The 9,809-nt window shown below is 39.6% G+C and overlaps 1 protein-coding gene across 1 annotated transcript in view; it reads right to left on the reverse strand.

The window, feature by feature from the left end:
• glis3 (GLIS family zinc finger 3) overlaps positions 1-9,809 on the reverse strand; it is a 35,283-nt gene that overhangs the window by 24,643 nt on the left and 831 nt on the right. The gene's annotated exons all lie outside the window — the stretch shown is intronic.

Raw genomic sequence — 9,809 nt, forward strand, 5'->3', positions numbered from 1 at the left:
AAGCGACTTACAGCTGTAATCGCAGCAAAAGGTGGCGCTACAAAGTATTAACTTAAGGGGGCTGAATAATTTTGCACTCCCAATATTTCAGTTTTTGATTTGTTAAAAAAGTTTGAAATATCCAATAAATGTCGTTCCACTTCATGATTGTGTCCCACTTGTTGTTGATTCTTCACAAAAAAATACAGTTTTATATCTTTATGTTTGAAGCCTGAAATGTGGCAAAAGGTCGCAAAGTTCAAGGGGGGCGAATACTTTCGCAAGGCACTGTATATACACACCTGTTCTGAAAGGCCCCAGAGTCTGCAATACCACTAAGCAAGGGGCACCACCAAGCAAGTGGTACCATGAAGACAAAGGAGCTCGCCAAACAGGTCAGGGACAAAGTTGTGGAGAAGTACAGATCAGGGTTGGGTTCTAAAAAAATATCAGAAACTTTTGAACATCCCACAGAGCACCATTAAATCCATTATTAAAAAATGGAAAGAATATGGCACCACAACAAACCTGTCAAGAGAGTGCCGCCCACCATAACTCACAGACTAGGCAAGGAGGGCATTAATCAGAGCGGAAACAAAGGGACTGGAGCTGCAAAGCTCCACAGCGGAGATTGGAGTATCTGTCCATAAGACCACTTTAAGCTGTACACTCCACAGAACTGGGCTTTAAGGAAGAGTGGCCAGAAAACAAGCCATTGCTTAAAGAAAAAAATATGAAAACATGTTTGGTGTTCACCAAAAAGCATGTGGGAGACTCCCCAAACATATGGAAGAAGGTACTCTGGTCAGATGAGACTAAAATTGAGCTTTTTGGCCATCAAGGAAAACGCTATGTCTGGTGCAAACCCAACACTTCTCATCACCCCTAGAACACCATCCCCATGGTGAAGCATGGTGGTGGCAGCATCATGCTGTGAGGATGTTTTCATCAGCAGGGATTGTGAAACTGGTCAGAATTGAAGAAATGATGGATGGCGTTAAACACAGAGAAATTCTTGAGGGAAACAGTCTTCCAGAGATTTGAGACTGGGACGGAGGTTCACCTTCCAGCAGCACAATGACCCTAAGCATACTGCTAAAGCAACACTTGAGTGCTTTAAGGGGAAACATTTAAATGTCTTAAAATGGCCTAGTCAAAGCCCAGACCTCAATCCAATTGAGCATCTGTGGTATTACTTAAAGATGGATATACACCAGCAGAAACCATCCAACTTGAAGGAGCTGGAGCAGTTTTGCCTTGAAGAATATACAAAAATCCCAGTGGCTAGATGTACCAAGCTTATAGAGACATACCCCAAGAGACTTGCAACTGTAATTGCTGCAAAAAAGTGGTTCGAACAAAGTATTGACTTTAGTTATGAATAGTTAAGCATGCTCAAGTCCGATTTTTTGGTCATATTTCTTGTTTGTTTTACAAGAAAAAAATATTTTGCATCTTCAAAGTGGTGGGCATGTTGTGTAAATCAAAATATACAACCCCCCCCCCCCAAAACAATCTACTTGAATTCCAGGTTGTAAGGCAACAAAATAGGAAAAATGCCAAGAAGGGTAAATAATTTCGCAAGCCACTGTAGAGAGGTCAGAGAACTGGCAGTAAGGTGCCAGGACAACAACCTCTCCCTCAATGTGAGCAAGGAAAAGGAGCTGATCGTAGACTACAGGAAAAGGCGGGCCGAACAGGCCCACATTTACATCAACGGGGCTGTAGTGAAGTGGTCGAGAGTTTCAAGTTCCTTGGTGTCCACATCACCAACAAACTATCATGGTCCAAACACACCAAGACAGTTGTGTGTTCTTTTCCCCCTCAGGAGACTGAAAGACTTGGCAATGGTCCCCAGATCCTCAAAGAGTTCTACAGCTGCACCATTGAGAGCAACCAGAACGGTTGCACCACCTCCTGGTATGGCAACTGCTCGGCATCTGACCGTAAGGAGCTACAGAGGGTAGTGCGAACGGCCCATAACATCACTGGGCCAAGCTTCCTGCCATCCAGGACCTATATATCACGATAACAACACCCACCCGTAGCACACGTTCCAGCAGGTATATCTCACTGATCATCCCCAAAGCCAACACCCCATTTGGCCGCCTTTCCTTCAAGTTCTCTGCTGCCAGTGACTGGAACCAATTGCAAAAATCGTTGAAGTTGGAGACTTTTATTTCCCTCACCAATTTTAAACATCAACTATCTGAGCAGCTAACCGATCGCTGCAGCTGTACATAGTCCATCTGTAAATAGCCCACCCAATCTATCTACCTCATCCCCATACTGTTTTTATTTTATTTACTTTTCTGCTCTTTTGCACACAAGTATCTCTACTTGCACATCATCATCTGCTCATTTATCACTCCAGTGTTAATCTGCTAAATTGTAACTATTCGCTCCTATGGCCTATTTATTTTCTACTGTCTCATTGATTTGTTTATTGTGTTATTGGCTTGTTTATTGTTTACTCCATGTGTAACTCATGTTGTTGTCTGTGTCACACTGCTTTGCTTGATCTTGGCCAGATCGCAATTGTAAATGAGAACTTGTTCTCAACTGGCCTACCTGGTTAAATAAAGGTGAAACAAATAAATCGATCAAAAATAATAATAATAGGCAGTGTCAGAGGAAAGCCCATAATTTTATCAGAGACTCCAGTCACCCAAGTTATAGACTGTTTTCTCTGCTACCACACGGCAAGCAGTACCGGAGCGCTAAGTCGAGGACCAAAAGACTCCTTAAAACAGCTTCTACCCCCAAGCCATAAGACTGCTGAACAATTCATTATATGGCCACCGGACTATTACATTGACCCCCCTCCATTTGTTTATACATGTTGCTACTTGCTGTTTATTATCTATGCATAGTCACTTCACCCCTACCTACATGTACAAATGACCTCAACTACCTGTACCCCCGCACACTGACTCGGTATCAGTACCCCCTGTATATAGCCTCGTTATTGTTATGTTAATGTACTTTAGTTCATTTGTTAAATATTTTCTTAACTCTTCTTGAACTGCACTTGTTGGTTAAGGGCTTGTAAGTAAGTATTTCACGGTAAGGTACACTCAAAGGGCCCGACTAACCGGTGCCTGTATATAGCCTCACAACTGTATATAGTCTCGCTACTGTTATTTTTCACTGTGTTTTTAATGCTGTTTTTTATTTCTTTACTTATCTATTGTTCACCTAATACCTATTTTTTACTTAAAAATTGCACTATTGGTTAGGGCCTGTAATTAAGCATTTTAGGTCTACATCTGTTGTCTTCGGTGCACGTGACAAATAAACTTTGATTTGACAAATAAACTTTGATCTGGTTAGCGAGCTAGCGAATTTCCTCCAGCCTTCTATCAAATGTCACATCCTGCTCTCTGATACCGCGGATATTGGAAAAATTACTCATATTTGATATTTCCATTATGGATAACATGCTAAGTGTAGCTACAGCTTTCAACAACAGTGTCGCCCTGAATTCTGCTGGTGCTGGTATCATACAGCTCTTACTAGTTGATGCCGAGTGGGAAGAATATTTTGAAAGTGTTTTAGTCTGCTGTGATTAATCATCACCCATATGCAGGTAAGAGTCCCCTGTGAAACAGCTTGTTAGCTTCATGTGCACACTTCATTAGCTAGCTCAACACAGTGTCATAAAGTTGTTTTTGTTGCTAGCTACCCACTGGGCACAAACTAGTTGAATCAATGTAATTTGTCAACATATTGCGATGTGGAATCTACGTAGAAAACAGTGGAGGCTGCTGAGGGGAGAACGGCTCATGATAATGGCTGGAATGAAGTGAATGGAATGGCATTAAACTATGTGTTTAATGTATATGATTCCATTCCACCTATTCCGCTCCAGCCGTTACTATGAGCCCGTCCTCCCCAATTAAGGTGCAGCCAACTTCCTGTGGTGGAACATACATTGGATTTGAAAAAAGTTATGAACCTTTGTTAAAACTGTCATTTTGAGGGTAACATTTCAACAACCAAAATATGTTGAATTTGTACAACTGAAACAACATCAGATCTTCAACATAATAGCCACTATAACAACAAAACATAGAGTTGAGCTATCTACAGCTATTCCTTCGGTCTCCCATCCAGGATTTTAACCAAGCCCAGCCTTGTTTAGCTTTGACATATTTGTCACTGACTATTACCAATGTGCTATCGTGATAATGATTGTTGAGAAAATCTCAAGTTAATAGATTCACTGTTGCTATCGAAGTCATTCCAAGGGTAGGTGAAACAAATCCAATCAAATATAACCATCATTTATCAATCATATATCATCAATGATGACATTTAGGCCTGTATAGCATTTGGGAAGTCATCAACAGCTAATGTTGCAATTCAACCCAGGGTTCAACTAAAAATACAAAATACATATAGGCCTACGTTTCAGCTTTGGTTGATTTCAAATGGAATCTACAAGTTAATAATACATATGTTGGATTCACGTCTCCATCTAAACCAAAAATACAATTGAAAGAATAAGATTACATCAAATCAAATTGTATTTAAAGTGTATTTAAAGTTTGATTTTATTTAGTCCTGTTGTTGATCAATGTATTTACCAAATATTACCCAATTATCCACGTTGAAATGAGGTGGTGTGCCCAGTGGCTATTGCTGTGTAACTAAACAGCTGCATACAGGCTACTGCTGAACGAGTCTTTTTTTCTGAATTTTCTTTACTAATTGACTGAAGTCGGTTCAATTATCTGAAATATATTTCAAAAATGTTTTTTTTGTGAGCTCACTTTGCACATTGCGCTACAGTTCATCGAGAGATAAATCAGATTATGCTTTAACTGTAAGATGTAGTAGGGAGTTGTAGTTTCCATCAGGCCAATGTTCTACATAGTTTAGCACAGAAAACGTGATAATTAACTACAATGACCATAATCCATTGCACGGCTACTCGTACAGTCTGTGTTTCTTTTACACTTGCTACACAAGAAACAGAAGAATGCGCGATCAAGAGAGGATACATAAAGTATGCCTTATTTACTTTGAAGATCTACTAAAATAGTGATTTTGTCAGACAGCATAGGCAGCAGCTCTATAGAGATGAGATGATGACTTGGAATTAAATAATAAAGTCATCAAATAAAACAAATGTATTATACACAACAACTGAAATATTTTATTAAAGTGAAGTAATGTGGAGCCTCCCGGTTAAGGGCGCTGTACTGCAGCGCCAGCTGTTCCAACAGAGACTCTGGGTTCGCGCCCAGGCTCTGACGTAACCGGCTCTGACGTCACCGGCCGCGACCGGGAGGTCGCGGGGCGACGCACAATTGGCCTAGCGTCGTCCGGGTTAGGGAGGGTTTGGCCGGTAGGGATGTCCCTGGGGCGGCAGGGTAGCCTAGTGGTTCGAGCGTTGGACTAGTAACCGAACTGACAAGGTACAAATCTGTCGTTCTGCCCCTGAACAGGCAGTTAACCCACTGTTCCTAGGCCGTCATTGAAAATAAGAATTTGTTCTTAACTGACTTGCCTAGTAAAATAAATGTGAAATAAAAAAAATTGCGCACCAGCAACTCCTGTGAATGGCTAATAAGTGACAAGCAGTAATGAACATTCACTACCATCATGGGACTTCTATTAATTTTTTAAATCCGTGTTTATTGTTTTATTCAACCAACATAATGCATGGTGCATGTATTTATTTTTTAAATGATCAAAACCTAAATCAAAAATCTTTATTATTTTTTTAATAATCGTGCCGAAACCGAACCGACCTCAAAAAGCACTAATAATAAACAAATAATAATAATAACTCATAATTGTTACAGCACTAATACAGGTAGCATGCTAGGTAGCTAGCTAACTTTAGCTGGCTAGAACTCTAGATAGCTAATGTTAGATTGGCTAATGTTTATTGTTGATATGCTGAGCCATGCATGACATGATGATAATCTTTGTCAGTTTATCATGTTTAACCACCGAAAATAGCCACTGTGGTGCATATGCTAACCCATGTTAGCCAGGTGATAGGTACATACAGGCTAAGGTTTTCTAGCTAGCTAGCCACAATTATATAATGGCAAAAAAGCTATCTAGATTAGATAATAGATTTAGATTTATGTTGTTTTTTGCATTTTCCACTAAATGGCTAGCTAGACGAATATCATTTACATTTAGCTAATTATGAAGTTAAATGTTTGCTAAATAAGTTGTGTCATCATTGCCATTGTTTGACTGGAAGCAGGTTGACTACAGGGCTTGTTTTTTAGCTGGTGAATTAGTACAGCTGTAGCAGTCAACAGCCAAAAACAAGCTATTAGAGTATGGATGTATTTATGTTTTAACTCTAACCTATTTCCTGGAATTTGTCTTTCAGCATAAGAAGAACCTGCTCTCTTCTGCAAGTACAAGGAGATGAACAAGGGTGAACAAGCAGCACTTTCGGTATTTTGTATTTGTACTTTATGAGCTTATTGCTTGAACTTGGGGGTCAGTGAATGTTAGTGCTGGGTTTGTTATTTTTAATACAAGGTTTTAAAGTCTTGTCTATTTTAGTCTGCTTTCCTGCTTTCCTGAATACACGCAGTGGTGTGTATCCATGGATGCCAAGGGAAGCAGGGCTTCCCCAAAAAATTGACCAAGAAAAAAATAAAAATACATAAAATTATTTATCTTTTGTCTCTCTGTGTTTCCTCATTTTCTTTAAATTCGCAACCGGCTGAATGTATCGCACAGGAGAAAGCATTTGAGCGAGTGAAACAGCACCTCTCTGTCTCTCTAAGTGTAGGCCATCTATCTGATGCTGTCTGGTCCAAACGAGTATGACATTGTTGCCACCCGTAGCATTGAAGGCAAAGGAAGCCAGCAAGCATTTGGCCTCCCTTGATAAAAAAATATATAAAACATTTGCCAATCAGCGTTGATCTAAAATGTAAATGGTCCTGGCGCACCAAAAAAAAAAAAGTGTCAAGAGAAGCCAACTTAGATTTTGCCATCACACCTCTATCAAATCCCATTGAGAGCATACATCATTGACAGAGAAACTTGTTGCTTCTCATTGTGTTGTTGTCCTCCGTGGCTAGCTAGCTAGCTAATATTGTCCCTTTCCTAAATTAGCCATGGATTGAGATGGGATTTGGACTTGTGGTTTTACTTAATTCTCCGTACTGGCCAATGATTATAACGGTGATTCTGATCCAACCATTAATTCATACATTGTTGTGCCCCTGGCCTGAGAGGAAGGAAGTGCAATATGTAGCTAAATGTAGAAGGCTAATGTTAACTAGCTAACGTTGCCCATCAATGGAAGATAGACGAGCGAGCAAGCATTTTAGCTAGGTAGCCTAGGACAACAAGAAATATGTGTGTAGTGTATGACAGAGTGATAGACATGAAAGAGAAGAGGATGGCATTGGTGTTTCTCTACAAGTAGGGTTAGTCAACATGTCAAATCAAAGAAAATGTTATTGGTCACATACACATGGTTAGCAGATGTTATTGCGAGTGTAGCAAAATGCTTGTGCTTCTAGTTCCGACAGTGCAGCAATATCTAACATGTCATCTAACAATTCCACAAGAACTACCTAATACACACAAATCTACTTGCATGAACGTGCACACACACACACACACACACACACACACACACACACACACACACACACACACACACACACACACACACACACACACACACACACACACACACACACACACACACACACACACAGAGACAGACAGACAGACAGACAGACAGACAGACAGACAGACAGACAGAAAGCAGAACCATGGACAGCTAAAACATATTTAGCTTACTCTGTATCTTTTAGTTGTCACTGTATTAGACTAAGCAGTGGTGATTAGATGGTTTTGAAATGTTGAAGCTGAAATGGTGCTGGAATAGTGCAGACAGCTCCTGTTTTCTTTGTGATTTACGGTAACTCTCTGTGGTTCTAAATCAATAGTTGTTTAGTGGTCCAAAAATGGCGGAAACATTAACTTTCTTGACCATACTGTAGGTCATATAACTGTATGTTACTGTACATGCAATATGCTTTGTGGACTTCACTGGACAGAGGTTGCTATTTGGTTTTGTGATAAAACAAAGGTGTGGTTGAATTTATTCTGCCACTGTGTCTTCTTATTGTATCAACCTTTAGGCCTATATAGCACATTTGCAAGGCATATGAATTAAAAGGTTATAGAGAAAAAAACGCAATTATCACAACACATACACTACCGTGCAAAAGTCTGGGGTCACTTAGAAATGTCCTTGTTTTTGAAAGAAAAAAATGGCCAGAAACAAATAACTTTCTTTTGAAACTTGTCAGTCTATTCTTGTTCTGAGAAATGGAGGCTATTCCATGCGAGAAATTGCTAAGAAACTGAAGATCTCGTACACCGCTGTGTACTACTCCCTTCACAGAACAGAGCGAACTGGCGCTAACCAGAATAGAAAGAGGAGTGGGCGGCCCCGGTGCACAACTGAGCAAGAGGACAAGTACATTAGAGTGTCTAGTTTGAGAAATAGACGTCTCACAAATCCTAAACTGGCAGCTTCATTAAATAGTACCCACAACAGTGAAGAGGCAATTTAGAGAGGCTGACCTTCTAGGCAGAGTTCCTCTGTCCAGTGTCTGTGTTCTTTTGGCCATCATAATCTTTTATTTTTATTGGCCAGTCTGAGATATGGCGTTTTCTTTGCAACTCTTCTGTGAAGGGAGTAGTACACAGCATTGTACGAGATCTTCAGTTTCTTGGCAATTTCTGGCATGGAATAGCCTTAATTTCTCAGGACAAGAATGGACTGACAAGTTTCAGAAGAAAGTTCTGTGTTTCTGGCCCTTTTGAGCCATTAATCGAACCCACAAATGCTGATGCTCCAGATACTCAACTAGTCTAAAGAATGCCAGTTGTATTGCTTCTTCAATCAGAACAAAAGTTTTAAGCTTTTAACATAATTGCAAAAGGGTTTTCAAATGATCATTAGCCTTTAAAATTATAAACTTGGATTAGCTAAGACAACGTGCCATTGGAACACAGGAGTGATGGTTGCTGATAATGGGCCCTGTACACCTATGTAGATACTCCATTAAAAATCTGCCGTTTCCAGCTACAATAGTAATTTACAACATTAACAATGTCTACATTGTATTTCTGATGAATTTTACGTTTTTTAATGGACAAAAATGTGCTTTTCTTTCAGAAACAAGGACATTTCTAAGTGACCCCAAACTTTTGAACGGTTGTGTGGGTTCTCATATGGCTTTTCTGGGGGGGGGGGTTCTTGGCTTCCCCAGTGATTTTACCCACGCACCACTACTGCTCAAAATTATCTTATGATATGTGTTTGGGTGTTTTAAGTTGTTCCTTCTTGTAAACTAGCACCTGAAGTTAATCAAATATTGTAATATTTCAATATTATCTTAGTTTTTTTTAAGCAATGTACCTCACTGCTTTAGCATATGGCCACAGTCACATGGGTTCACATGTGCATTCTTAAAGAGATGGGTGGGTCTAAGGCTTAAGAGTGTTTGAACTATGTTAAATGGGTGTGAACACAGAGAAGCACTGTAGCTGTTCAATATGAAAGGTTATCTTTATCATACAACGAATAGGCAATTTAATACCGTTAATGTTTTGCCTAATGAGGGAATTAGTGAGAGAATATACAGAATATCTATTTCGGCAATTTGGTGAAAATATTTATTTTCTAAATACATGTTTCCCAAGGATTATTGTAAAGCAAGTGTGTAAATGGCTGCAAAATCTTTGAAAGCCTTTTTCTCCTAAATGGAATTATACATGAATCAACATTTAAAGCAACATAACTTCCCCATGTTTGA

This window comes from Oncorhynchus masou, chromosome 28 (genome assembly GCF_036934945.1).
Source record: "Oncorhynchus masou masou isolate Uvic2021 chromosome 28, UVic_Omas_1.1, whole genome shotgun sequence".
Taxonomy (NCBI): domain Eukaryota; kingdom Metazoa; phylum Chordata; class Actinopteri; order Salmoniformes; family Salmonidae; genus Oncorhynchus; species Oncorhynchus masou.